Raw genomic sequence first — 14,325 nt, forward strand, 5'->3', positions numbered from 1 at the left:
TTTTTTGGCTAAGATAACCAGCAGTTGGGAAATCTCACCTAGGGATGCGATGCTTTCACCATCGTGTGAAGTTTCTTTAATCAAGTCTGAAGTGTTTACCAGAAAAATAAATTTTACTTTACTTCAAATTTTCAGGTTTGTGCAAGAAAGAGGAAAAATTTTTCCATCAGGTTTGTTTGGTCTGACCAAAACCCAGCCCGCTTCATTTGGCTCTCTAGACAGCGCAGACCGGGGAGCAGCTTTCTTGCTCTGCCTGCCCGCGGAGGCCGACAGAGTGTTTAAAGGACAACTGGCCCGACACGCTCGAGCCCCGCTCGCGTAAGGCGTGCGGCGGGGTGGCCGGGATTCCCGCAGCTCCCGGGGCAGAGGACCGAGGGTGTCCCACCAGAACTGGGCCAGCTGGCAACCCCCGCTCCCGGGCAGACCGTGCGAAATGCACACCATTCCCCAGAGCTTACAGGCACGGTCACGACTGAAGCAGAGATGGCAGGAATGACATTCCCTTGCTAATTATAGTGTGTTCCCRTCTGTATATTTGGTGTTATGTCACCAGCTCCAGCCTGCTTGTTTCTAGCGGGGAAGTACTGCTGCAGGCTGGAGCTCAGCGCAAAAGGCTCTAGACCTCTAGTAATGGAATATTTACCTGTTGGGGGGGGCGACACATCCCCTACTCTTTTTCCAGCGATCATAGTTGGAAATCTGAGAGTGCATTGGCTAAGGCGCTTTTTGGATAGCTCAGCAGTCCACGCTTAAAAAACGCTTGGGTGTGAATAGACATAATGGACTGCAGGGCTGCACATCCCGTTTAACACCGATGGCTCCATCGGCGATGTGCGTGCGGCAGCGTAGCTGCGAGCTGGATCGCTTCCTCCCTCCTGGGTGAAAGAGGAGCATAGTCAGCTCCGTCGCCATCAGGACTCTCTTCCTCGGGATTTTTGGGGCAGTGGATAATCTGGGAAGGGTTTAGTGCACTGGAGGATGTGTGTGTTGCCCTCCAGCGATTCCCCCGAGGATGCGGGAGCAGAAACGTCCCTTCCAGGGCTCCCCGGAGACCCCTTGGGGCTATCGCGAGCCCTGCTTGGAGCCCAAGTACAGTCCTAGAGGCCGTATCCCCRCTTCTGCTGGTGGCATTTCCTGGCTCCTGCTTGTAAAACCAAGATACGTATTTCACTGGTATTTGAGATCTTAAATCTGCTCGGTTAAGGTGTCACTTGSTAGTGCAGGAAGTCCCTCCAGCGCGTGATGCCCGTGGGGTGCTTTGTTGTGACAAGTCATATTTGTGAGTTGTACTGATTGAACCTGCTGCTAAAYGATACAGGGCTAGGATTTTTTTAATTAGGGTAGAGATGGGAGTCTCCAAATCTCATATGGTTAGAGAGTTCTCGTAACTTTTACATTTATTCTAAATTACAGTTAGCATACYTTTTGCTTTAATGTCTGTATTGCTCTGTGCAGTGTTTTAAATTCAAAACAAAAGCACTTTCTAAAACTTGGAAGCCAGAAAGTGARAGAGGACCATAAACAGAAGTAAAATTGGACTTTTCAAACTTTATCCACTGATTTGGATAAAAGCAAAGAACAAAGCAAAGAAGCAAAACCAAGAAACACCCTGAACAGTAACAAGGAARTCAAACTCCCCAAAACATCCACCTTATTGTTTGAAGCAATGGTAGAAGGGAGATGAAAAATGAATTAGTTAAGGTTTCAAACGCATCTCAAGTGCGGGCGTACATGAGGAGGTGCAGGAGCACCATGCGAGGATGCGTTTCTTGGGCCTTGGCCCCGATGCGTCACCCCAGCGCAAAGCCCCGTTGCGGTAGGGACTGGACGTCCGCGGAACGAGGGTGTCCGGTAAGAGTTGGCGCGACGGAGTGGGAGGCAGTTGTCTAACCGTTTTACGGATGGAGAACTGCAACGTGAAGGGCCGTGGTGTCTGTTAAAGTCAAGGAGAATTTGTACCAACATAAATAGGCTTTGGTTTCTTGTTGTACAGGAAGCCGTTGGTGGAGTAGGAATTTAACAAGTTCACAACTTAACAAGTCCCAGCCTAGTGTCTGGGCTACCAGAATAGATCTTTTTCTCAGATACCCCCAAATGCTATTTTCTTTAGTAATGTCAAATTTCTGTCTCTCTATGCCTAGTGTCAGTCTCGGCTTAGCAAGTGAAGGTAGTCCCAGAAAACTTCTCACAAAAAAGCAAGCTCTCCTTCCTGTTATGAAAGCAACCTCCTACTGTCTTGTATATTAATCCTGTGCCTGTGGGGCACTGGAGAGGTTAAATCTTCTCTGCATGGCATGGTAATTTTCATTGCTTTCATTTTTGGGAACTTTCTCCAAGTTTCTGAAAGGCTTAGCAAAAGCTATGAAGGCTCCACCTCTTTCTTGGCCCTGTAACCCATGCACAGTTCAGCTGAGGCTAGGGGATTTGTGTATAATGATTTGGAAAAGTTGTGAGTATAAATAGAAAGGAATTTGAGATGTTTTTCCCCTCTGTAATTCAACACTCAATAGCTTCCCCTTCCACCCAGCACATAAGGTGCTGTACCAAAACCGTGGAAAGAATTTGTGGAGCTCCAGATCAAGGAAGTTCATAAGCTAGCAAGCTTTCTCGCTCCCTCTCCCTCCCTTTTTTAAAAATCTGATAATACCGTCTCCCCTGGAGAAGAGGACCGCCAGAGCCATGTGGAGGGCCTTACAGATTTGCAGCAGCTCCCCTCGTCAGAAGGTTTTGCTCACCTTCTCACAGCTCAGCTGCACAGGGAGCTTGGTGGCCAAGGCGACCCAGGCCACGGCCCTGGCGAAGCTCAGGGGCTCTGGCCTCGTTTGCAGCCCTCCGGCCGGAGGCAGCCGTGCTGCCAGGGATGCTCCGAGCTGAGTTCCCGGCTGTGAGGTGGTTCCCGTGCTGGCTGGAGGCTGCGGTTCTCCGTGGACGCCTGCCCCCGCGCTGGCGGGGCCGCCCTCGGCTCCGCGCAGCTTGCCAGCGCCGGGCTTGCTCGCAAGCGCCCGTCCAGCTCCTTTATTCTCCGTGATCGTCTCTGTCGTCTTTCATTTCTCCCGCGTTTAAAGCCCTGGGCGCAAACGCAGCGGCAGCCTTAGCGCTCCTYGCTTGCCGGCTCCTCCGCGGTGCCCGGTGCTGCGAACGAAGGCGAGACCTTCGCGCAGCCCCGCAGCCACCGCTGACTCGGGCGCGAGCGCAGGGCGGTCGCAGCGCGCTCCCCGCCRCGTTCCTGGCCGGCAGTTGAAGTGTAATTTCATTTCTGTGTCTCGTCTTAATTTTGGACCGTGATATTTGAGCACGCAGATTTGCAGATCAGGCCTTGCAGTGTTTTTCTTTAAAGAACCCTCAATGACTTCAGTAAAACCCAGACTAAGTAATTGTTATATTTAGAGGCAATTCTGCTTATTGTCTCTTGATATAAGTAAGCCTTTCACTGACCTAGATTTGGCTGTYACGTTTTCCATTTGCTGTACGTGTTACATTTGCGTGGATGCAAGGTCYTTTGTCTTTTAGCGTGCTCTCGCGCTTGCTGTTTCATCCACCCGCCAGGATCATGCTCACTAGCATCGTCTTTGACGGTCCAGGCCTCAAACGAGAAGCCAAAAGCTATGGTAGATGAATCCCTGGGCTGCAAAGACCTGGAGGAACAGCCAGCGGCCAGTGCGTTAGCAGCAGAAGAGCATGCAAAGAGAAAAGGGTTACGTGTTTTCCAGGAGTAGCAATGAAMAGAAAGAAGAGAAACTTAGAAAAGAGTCAGAAACTCCTTTCAGGTAAAAGGAATACTCCTCTCCTGGATATATATTGCAGTTATCGCTGAAGACACAGRATTGCATCTGCCCCGGCACAAAGTGCTTGCTTTTCACTCTGCTCTCAATTTTAACGTGTCATTAAAGAGGTTCCTGTATTAACAGGATGAGCTCTAAAGCTTTTGAGGAGTTGTTATTACCGTATTACATAATCATCGGGTTCGTGGCTGTAGTGCCTTAGGGCCACATTTTTAAACGTTGTGGATGCATTACGTGAGTGTTTTGCTGCACATAAACCTTTTGCTCCATGTTCGTGTTGAAATCCTGTGAACTGGACAATGTAAACAAATCATCAGGGCAAACCTCTTTTTTAATTTGACTTTCCCTGCAGACTAATATTTGTCCAACGGATGCTTGCTGTAACTCACACATCTCTTGTGTCTGTACCATGCTAGAAAAAGTTTTCACTAGCACATGCTAACCAAAACCTCTTCCTTTTTGGGAAAAAAAAAAAAAAAAAAAAAGGCGGCAGGCACCTTGGAAAAACATATTTGATCTGACTAGCTAGCGTATTTTTAAACACGGCCGCGTTAAGTTTAGCAGCACGTTAGCGTACGTGAATTAGCTTGTTTCTGCCGTGCGGAGCGCCGTCGGCGCTGTGGCCGCCGGCTCGGAGGGTCCCCGGGCGGTGGGTCGGCAGGAGGGGGCTCGTACCCACCCCTCCGCCGTGGGAAAACGTTGCTCTTATGCCCAAGGCCGCGGCGAGCCGTCTGTCGGGGAGGCTGGCAGGCGCCCCGCGAGCGCGCGGACGAGCGGCGCTCTTCCCGGCGGGCCCACCTCCTTCGTCGCAGCCGTGACGCTGCTCGCGGGCGATGCTCCTTCTCCCTCTCGTGACCAGCAAATACGCGAGCGGCTCCCTGCGCCCCGCTACAGCCTCAGCGGGATCGGTAGCGATACCTAGCACAGGTGACGTCCAAAAAYAGGCCCTGCCTCCTGCCAACGTCTTGCGCATGTCCTTGACTTTGATGTCCTGGGACCGAGCTCCTGGCACCCCTGCGGGACAGGGGAGTCTTTCCGCTCGCGGCAGCGGTTCGGCGCCTCGCTCTGCAGCGAGGCTCCGCCGGCTGCGAAGGGCCTCGCGGCGGGGCGGAGGCGAGCGCTTTGCAAGGCTGAAGCCACGCTTCGTATTTTTCGCRTTTCCAGGATGCTCACGCGGGAGAAGCCCGTGTTTCCCCGCTGCTCGGGGGGGCCCGGTCAGACACGCAGCCCCGGCCGGAGCTGCGCGGGGCCGAGGTGCGGCTGAGCTGGTCTCTCCCGGAGAGACCGGCTCCCAGACCTTTGCTCCTGCAAGCCCTGAAAGATCCCGTTTAAATTAGCAGCTGAAATGACGTCCTGCCTGCGCGGTGTTGGCGGGGGCGGCGCTTCRCTGCCGGGCTGGCGGAGGAGAGTTTGCTCTGAGCATCACTAAGCGCGTCGGTGGGGCCCYTGGGAGCTCGTCCATCCCTTACGCTGGGGGTGATTGACATCAGATGCTTCGATTTCTCTGGAGACGTCATGATATTTTAAACTTGCTATTAATTGCAAGTGGGAAAAAAAAGTAGTTTTGGATGAACTGAACAGCTTTATAGACAGTGTGCTTTATAACCAGATGGATTTTCCCTAGTTAGTTCCACTTCTCTCTAATATTGGGGGTAGATTAAAGATGTTGAATCAATGGCTGTAAAAGCTTACATTAAAAATACACAGTAACTGAGAGGAGGAAAATTTCATTAGAGGCATAAATTGTAGCAAGTGGAATGCATGCAACTTATTTTTAGTATTATAGTGAGAGATACCCTTGAAAATCCATTTTTTTTCCAAAATGTTTTCTTTTTTGCAGATGGAGGAAAAAAAAGAAAAGAAAATGACCTCTAATATTGTGAAATATAGAACTAATTACAGTAGGGRGTGATCCTGATCCCACTGAAGTCAGCTGCAGCATTTTTTATAGCATTACAGGATAGTGCCTCTATTAAGAAATAATAAGGAAATGAGATACTTAAAAGAGAGGGTTTAAAAATGAACTGACTCTGTTGGCTTCTTTTGTAGAAATACCTTAGAGCCACTTTTATTAAGTCAAAAGGTTCATTGAAAAGAGAGAAATTAAAAGATGCTGCTCATGGAGCTGGCAAAACATGAAGTTTGCAATAAATATCTCTCCAATCCAATTATAACATTCAAATCAAGGACAAAAAAAAGGAGAGAATTTTAAAAATAATGAAAGCTTTCTTTCTGTTGAAAAAGTGTACTTCGAGGTGTCCAGACCTGAGGGAATTTCCAAGTCAGCATTATAGTGGGAAAAAATGTAATGTAAATGAGAGTGAAATAATCAAATTTTTCTGGTGGAAATAAGTGCAGTTGTTTGATGTAATTTTGACACACAGCATAATTTCAGCATCAACACTGAAGTTTAAAGGATCAGTGTGTCTTCACGAGATTTATATACAGAAAAGCCGCTCAACAGGAAAATCTAAATCAGACTTTGGTCTGCACATTGGGCCCCTCTCAGACAGAAAGCCTCGTAGGATATTAGTTGCAAATAGAAAGATAGCGATGACCCTGTTTCAGTAATTTCTAGGCACCCTTTCCACTTGAAAATCCCGCATGATTATGGTATATAAATCACAAGAAAGGTGTGAATGTTTTCGTGCTCACAAAATCAAACATTTGTTTTCTGCCTCTGACACCAGCTAAGCTATTTAAAGCTGCACGCAGTTTCTGACGCCGGGCTCGCGTCACTGTGTTTCTTGCAAATGTGATTTTTAATATCGCGGGGATACATTCTGAACAATTAAAACAATTAAAGGAGGGCATGTCTGTGTCGGTTGCCTCAATCTCGTAGCCTGTAGGAAATAGATTTGTAAATAGATGGAGACAGATTCACACACCCTTACAGCCAAACTCGGCGCAGGAAGCAACAACTGAACGACGCCTGCGTTGCAGTCCGAAGCAGGCATATACGCAACTTATGGCTGGCTTAAATGAAGYGGGGGTAAAATCATCTGAAAGTGAAGAACGGTATTTTTAATTTTTATGCGACCCTAGAAGTTGTTGGGGTAGTTTGAAGTTCCAGCTTCAGAGAGGGCAGTGAGTTCTTTGGAAGTTTTGCTGACTTATAGTTAACTTCCAGAATCTTAAGATCTTTTTGGTCAGAACACCTGCRAGATTCCCAGCTTGTTTGTTTGTTTTAATCTGATTAAGTTAATTCCGTCCAAAAAATGAAAGGAAGAAGACTGAGGAAAAATTGTAGGTGATAAATGTCAAGATGGGCAGAAGGTTGGTGTTACCGTGCAGTGATTTAGGAAGCTGTCACAAATGTCCACTTCATCAGCGCGTGTTACCGGTACAAGAAATTTTGGGAGTTTTAGCCTAAGTTTCAGTCAAGATGTATCACATGRAAAGGTTCTCAAAATTGTCCTTGCTGTGCTCAGTGTGCAGAGCAAGTCATGCAGGAGATGCTGGCAATGTCTGAAGGTGTCGCAGGTCTATGCAGCCTCTCCTTGGGAATGTGAGGTCAGGCTCTGGGGCCACGTCTACTGGCGGTGGCTTTTCATGGTGTTAACAGCTGGTCACTGAGCCACTGGCTGTTGTCTGCAGCCTGATATGAACATTTTTGCTTCCATTTTAAAGGACAACATATTCTATTAATCAGAATGAGAAGCAGCTGGSTTCTCTCGCCACTCTGTAACGCCTACAGAAATGAAACTTAGAAATATATTATAAAAGATCTTCTTATGGAAGAGCACTTTTTTTTACTCATAATGCTGAGGGAACTCAGAGAGCCTTGGTGTCAGAGCTGGAGAGAGACAGACACAGAAGGGAGTTAGTTTGGGGTCCCGATGCCATAGGGGGGCCCTGAGCCCTCCTCGTGCCCCCTTGCTATGCGGCCGTGTCTACTTGTTGTGATGGCCTCGGGAAACTCAAGTGAAATCCAGATGCCGCGGACGTCGAAGGTGATACTCTGACTGCAGCAGAGCAAGTTTCTCTCTGTATCCTCTCTGTACCCAGAGGTGTAAGTATCCCTGACTGCTGTGTTGGTACGTACGGAAGAGATGCTAAAAACGCAATGGGAGACAACAGCCCTTTGGTGGGAAACAAACAGACAGGCCAACATTTGGGGTTAAAGGACTTCCCATGTGCACTGGCCTTTTTCCGGCTTGTTCGTGAAGTCGGACCTGTCAAAAGGTTCTCTGCTAGGCAAAAGGAAGGTGTAGGAGAGGATTTTACAAATGGCAGTTGGGCAATTAATGTTAACCATCAATATCAGAATGGCTTAGATTGCATGATTAACTAGTAAGAGTTTTGAGCTGGCTGGTAATTTTAGATTAAATAGCCAGGCAGCCAGTGACTTGAATATTGATGAATATCCTGTGTTTTATTAATATGCATTCTCTATAAATTAGAGGCTTAGTACACAAAGAAGAAACCTAATACTCTTGCTATTTTTCATTGCCACAGGTAGAGCTGAATAATTCATAGCAATTAATTTATTTCACTGATTTAGCCTTTGTGTGTGTGTGKGGGGGGGGACACAAGTAGTCTGCAGGTATTTTTTTTTTGCATCTATTTATTATAAATAACTCATCAAACACATTTAAAGACTAAATTTTGGTTGCAGAGAATTTGTTATATTTTTAAACTGAAGAAAATTGGAAGAACTTGGCAGAACTGCAAGCAACTCACCAGTCATTGTAAAAATTCAAATGAATTTTGAATTGCAGAAAAGCACAGTTAATTGCAAATACTGCCGAGTTAGAATCAGACTCATGTTGATCTGTATTGATTGGTGCAATACTGGTTACGTTGCATGTTTCTGCTCCTTGTTTGATTGACTGTAATTCCTTAGGATGCTGATTTTCTTACAAATATGTTTATGTGTGCAGAATAGATTCTCTGTTATTAGTTCCTTAATGCATTTAAAATGTAATAGGTGAAATCTCGCCCCTTTTGAAATCAAAGTAAGTTTTACCATTGGCTTGAGAAGATGCAGGATTCCATCCCCAATGGAAATGTTCCTGAAAAACAGTTTTTGGACAAATAGAGAAACAATGTGTCCAACACAAATTACGTTTTGTATTTGCTCAAAGCTTCAGCRTATCCATACATAGCTTTTCCCAGCTTAGGCTGGCATCAGCCAGTGCGGCTCTACGTACCAGATGAAACGTTGCAGCGTGAAGATCGCCTGCCTACCTGGCAGCTGATGGTGTGGCCCAAGCCGCGGCACAGTGTCACACAGCAGTGTCCAGAGCAGGTGAATCCAGAAACAGAGGAGAAGGAAGAGGAGACGGCTGGACGGTTACTGCCTCTCCCTGCTGCTGCTTCTCACAACGTGCTGCACAGCAGAGAGAGTTGCATAGCGCGCAATAAATCATYGCCTCGTTATGCTGCTGCTCGAGGTTTGTTTAGGGCACCTACTCCAGCAGCAGCTCCAGAGGATTGTTTACTCTTTGCAGAAATTCCCCTCAGGTATAGACTTCTGTTTAGATTTTGTATGGGGGCGGGATCCTCCGTGTCTTATTTTTAAACTAATTTCTTAGTGTACACAACAATTTACATTACAGAACTATCTAAGAAAATAATTCGGAAAATGTCTGGAGATGATTTTAATTTGCAAGTAGATGATTTTTCCAAGAGGTGGCAAGGGGTTATAAGGAGTTTTTTATGTTTTTGTGACTTGTCAACATGAAACGTTAGCAAAAGGAACACAGGGTCTTCCTTCCCTCCTTCCTTCCTTCTGTCCTTTCTTCCTTCATTCCTTCCTTCTTCCCTTTTTTCTTTCCTTCTTTATTTCTTGTGCTCACAGAAGCTTCTGATTTCTTATCTAACCAGATTATGTTGTGCTGTTCTCAGTAAAAGAAACCTAAGAACCTCCATTAAAAAATAGCGGGCAGCCCTCATTCACCTTTTCTGTATCTCTTTAGCCAGCCCTAGCCTACAGCTTATGCAAGAAAGCACTAGATTCATAGAACAAGATTTTTTGACACTCAATTTTCATKTAAGCAGACAAATCCTCTTAAGAAAAAGCGTTCATTACTTGGCCTAATTTACTAACAAGGAGCAGTATTCAGCTTTGCCGATTTTGGTAAAAGAGTATTTCTTTAGCATCGCACCGACTGCTGCTGGAATGTCGTAGACTGTGTCTGCAATGAATTCGAACTGCTGGAGCAGAGGCTTCGGAAAGCAGGTGTGTACGCTGCAACAAGGCTGGGTTTTGCTGCAGTGTGACAATGTGATCTAGGATCTGATCCAGACTCCCTGGAAATCAATGGAAATTCTATCCTTGACTTTAGTGGGCTTTGGATCCAGTTCCAGTTGTGGCAAAGGGGTAATAAAATGACTTTTAAGGGGGGTGGGAGAGGAGCTTTCTGGCATAAAGGATTCAGCATTTTCTGTTGATAGGTTTCTTTATGTAAGGAATCCTGACTTCAAATCTGAATGGGTTTTGCACATGCCTTGCTCAAATCCCCCCGCCGAGTCAGCAGTTCTTTGAAACGCTGTAGGTTTCTATTTTGTGACCCTTAATGGACATCCCAGGTGGACAGTGGAATTTCCTAGATGGTTCTGATGTGAAACTCAAAATTATAAGAAGTTTGCCCAAAACCTGATCTGTCTTCACTCAGAAGCTCYCCAAGGTTTATGAACCTCTCAGCAAAGCTGGATGCATTCAAAGCCCTAATGAAACACAAAACCAAGCCAGGTTCTTGTAATCTGGGGAGGGGTTCATTGCACGTATTTATGCATGGTTGTATCTCAGAGACCTGGATATAATCTTTGTTTGACCCTAAGCTCTTTCAAAGGACTTAAGAGTAGAAGATGTGCTGAGGTCAGAATCAGAAGAGTTTTTCCAACACCTACTGCAGCTTGAGTTCCTCATAAACATTTGGCACTCAGCAAGAATTACACCCAAGTCTTTCAGATGGCAGTACTGTGGTGACCTTCTAGATTGATTAAAGAAGTGACATTGATTGACTTTGAAGGGAGCCACTTCCACCCTTCTACTGCCAAAAAGGCAGTGGCTGCAACACAAAGCCTCAAGAATGGGGCATTGCTCCTCCAAGTACATGGAAGACATCCAAGGGTAACTGGATAATGCAGATAATGGGATAGGGTTTCTCCCCTCCTCTCCCTCAAATACCATATAGCTAAATTTTAGCTATTCAGACTTAGGCCTCAGGAGAGCTTTCTCTGATAGGTGTTTAAAATATAAAACAGCTAAGGAAATGAGCTCTTTTTATAGGTTACATAGGATGTTCAGTGGTTGAGAATGTCAAAAGGACTGGTAATTTTGACCCTGGAAGGAACTTCAGTGGTGATGGAGGAGATTACACTGCAGCACGGWCTTCTGCTGTTGTGAAGACCAGCATGAACTCAGTTATCTGGACACAGTATCTGGTCTCTTTAAGACACCTTGAGTTGGCACTGAGAAATACTGGCATCCAAAATTACTACTTTTCAAAATCTAGGCCACTGAACTTAATATGAACTATCAGAAACTAGAGATGAGGGAGCATTTATGTTGGAGAATGCTTAGTGGCTTGAAAACTAYAAATCAAAATAATTCATCCTTTTATGTGTAAATCTCTTTCTCTTTGATAAATGAAATGAAAAACTGTCTAGTTTCCTTATAGTTTCCATAAGCAAGCAGCATACTTCTGTATCCCCTCAAATACTATTTAGGCTTTATTTAAAGTGCAGACCTGTTAAAGTCAAGCAAGCTCACCTGCATGCTAAAACTGAACCAACTGAACCTTACACCTAAAACCAGTAAACAAGGAGGTCCTGAGTACCATAGTTCCCTCCTGACAAGGGTGCACTGCGACAAATGGTGAAGCACCAAAAGATCAAAGTGCTTTTTCAGAGATAACAATAAAATCAGACCCAGAAAGTCACAAAGTCCTAGTACAGGACTGCTATTTGAAAGCAGCCTTCCTCATGTATGACACTGCTGGCCCATTAAAAAGCAACATAGGCAGGAACTGCAAACTGGGAATAATAGCATCAGCACATTTGGGTCATGTGTGGTGTATTTCTGAGCCAGTAAAAGGAATGAAGTCATTGTAAGACACCCATGTGGAAGGGATTACTGTAGTTCACTGAACTTACCGTAAGCATATTGAAAAGAAACTTTTCAATGTAGATGTGTTTTGCATCCATTCCAGAATCATTTACCTCTGTCTGAGCAGACAGCTTGATCCGGGTCCTGTTGAAGTCAATAGTTGTCCTGCCTTTCAGAAGGATTATGCCCCTCAATAGCTATTTTAGGAAGTGTCCTTTGCTTGATGATAACACAAAGCAGAGGATGGATGATTAACACCAATTAGGATTATTTACGAGGATCTAGAAAACAATAGGTCTACAAATCATTCTCTTATCAATTGTAGTTCCTCCTGCATAATTTAGTCATCACTGGGCAAACTGTGTTTCATTGTTCTTTAAGTAGAGATCCTACTCATGTTAGCTAAAGTTTATGGAAATGTTGAAGGCACAATATGACCTAATAAAACAACAGTCTTCTCATAGTTTTCAGCATTTTTTATTTCATATACCTCCTACAGTTTTTCCCTGGATATATTTARTGAATTTAAGCTAACTCACAGTAGCCTTGCTCTTCTTGGGTTACATTTTGGCTGTGTCCACACTAGTGTAGTTTTGCAGTARTGCTGTGGTTGTCTCCATTTATCATGCACTAGTGCAGTTGCAGAGCAGTTTTGGTGCAGTCAGATTCCTTCTAGAGGAGACTAAATGGGAAACTCTCCCCGAAAGTGCTTGGTGGGGACATTCAGCTCTCATCCAAAGGCTGAGCCACCCCACCACTACGTCCTGCGGTGAGTACGTAACGCTCGTTGTCAGTGGAAGGCTCTCAAACCGCCCTGAGCTCCCCTGCCAGCCAGATTGGATCTTGCCCTATAGAAAGGGTCAAGTGCTGTTTGTGTCACCGTTTTTGCTGGTATTTTTGGATTTTGCATCTCCTGTGACTCTGCTGTTCCTCTTTCTTACACCAAGACTTCTCTTGATTCTCTTTTCTGTTTATTAACTGCCCTGTCTTCTCTGGTTGTCCTTCCTTGCTGCTCTCCTTATTTCTTCTGTCTTTATCACCATTTGTGATCCCTTTTCCAATTTCCAACCTTAGTCTCCCAGAAGATCTGGAGTGGTGACACCTGGACCCAGAGGAGATCACACTGCTTGTAAATCTGTACCATGAGGAGGCCAAAAGTTTCTTCAGCAGCAGGAGGTAACCCAGGACTGCTGGCAGGTATGAGGACCAGAGAGCAATGCCACATACATCAAGAAGATGAAGGCACCATTCTTGAAGATGGAGACTTTGGGGCAGCACGGCAGTCCCGTGTGGAAAGCTTCAAGAGATCTGCAGGTGGGAACACACCAACAGGCCAGCCACTTGCTTGGTTTAGTCCGTGGACACACTAGAGACCCTAAATTTCCTCTCTGACTGTGGACTTTTGATGTTATAGGAATGGCACCAAAAATTCAATATATCTGCTTTGCCATAACTTTTTCAACCTGCTAATTATCCCAGGACTACTTTCAGTTAAAATTGCTGAGACTTAATTACATGAGACTTAATTCCAGTTGCTTGGTCAGCTTTAAAAACATATATTCAAGTGTGAACCACAAGCACAGCATTTTGGGAGCCTCTTTGTCCTCTCACTTTTTATGTTGGTGTAAGCAAAGAAACTATGCCTGTGATTCTCCACTTTATTACACTTGTTTCAAGTCCATCTCACTTCTGGAGAGACTGTTCCCAGAYTCTCATCAGTTTAAGGGGCGCACAAACTACCCCTTGTATTATGGCTTATGTTTTTACAATAATGTAAACAATAGATACTTGTCTTCTGCTTGCACATTTTTTTGTAAATAAAATTTATTGAGGCCAGAGATGGAGCTACACTGATTTTACACCGGATGATATTTGTACTGATATTTCATGCAGAAGTGTAGATTTGAATGTTTGTTGCAATGTTTAATTGCAACAAAAAGAATGGAAAAGGAGAAGCAAAGGAGGGGCATGGGGAAAGGAGAAGGTAAAAAGACACAGAAGGGAAATGATGGAATTGAAGGATAATACTGGTTATCAAAGCATTATCTGAGAATTCCTATGGTTAGGGTTTATTATCTCTCTGACCTCTCCATTTCTTTATAATCTGCTGCTCAGATGATCAATAATAAATGGCCTCCAAATTTCATCACATTTGCTCACTTTCACTAGAAGCTTTTGCATCTGTTTGTTCCCCTCTGTAAGATCATGTTTGTATTAAGGCACGAAGACTTTCTGTTTCTGCTGAGCTGGCTTGTTCTTCTAGTACATCAGTGTTGTTATTTAGCTAACAATTCTGCCAGTCGCACTGGGATGATCAAGGATGCATTGCAGCTGATGTGCAAACACAGGTGTGTATCTTTAGTAGGGTTCCCAGCTCCACCTGGGCAGATGAAAAAAGTCCTCAAAAGAATCAACAACAGAGCTTTTTAAACACCCTCAACCAGCTAATGAGTTATCCTTAATATATCAGCAGCATGCCCCTAAAAA

General features: G+C 45.1%; 1 long non-coding RNA gene across 1 annotated transcript in view; it reads left to right on the top strand.

The window, feature by feature from the left end:
* The window catches only part of LOC146595068 (uncharacterized), a 558,681-nt gene extending 544,859 nt beyond the window's left edge, over window positions 1-13,822 (top strand). The window contains exon 12 of the long non-coding RNA XR_014896018.1: window positions 12,913-13,822. This is a non-coding gene — a long non-coding RNA (uncharacterized LOC146595068). The remainder of the gene's footprint in view (window positions 1-12,912) is intronic.
* Window positions 13,823-14,325: the final 503 nt, after the last annotated feature.

Source organism: Rhea americana, unplaced genomic scaffold, assembly GCF_003343005.1.
Source record: "Rhea americana isolate MKP2758 unplaced genomic scaffold, rheAme1 scaffold_24, whole genome shotgun sequence".
NCBI lineage: Eukaryota > Metazoa > Chordata > Aves > Rheiformes > Rheidae > Rhea > Rhea americana.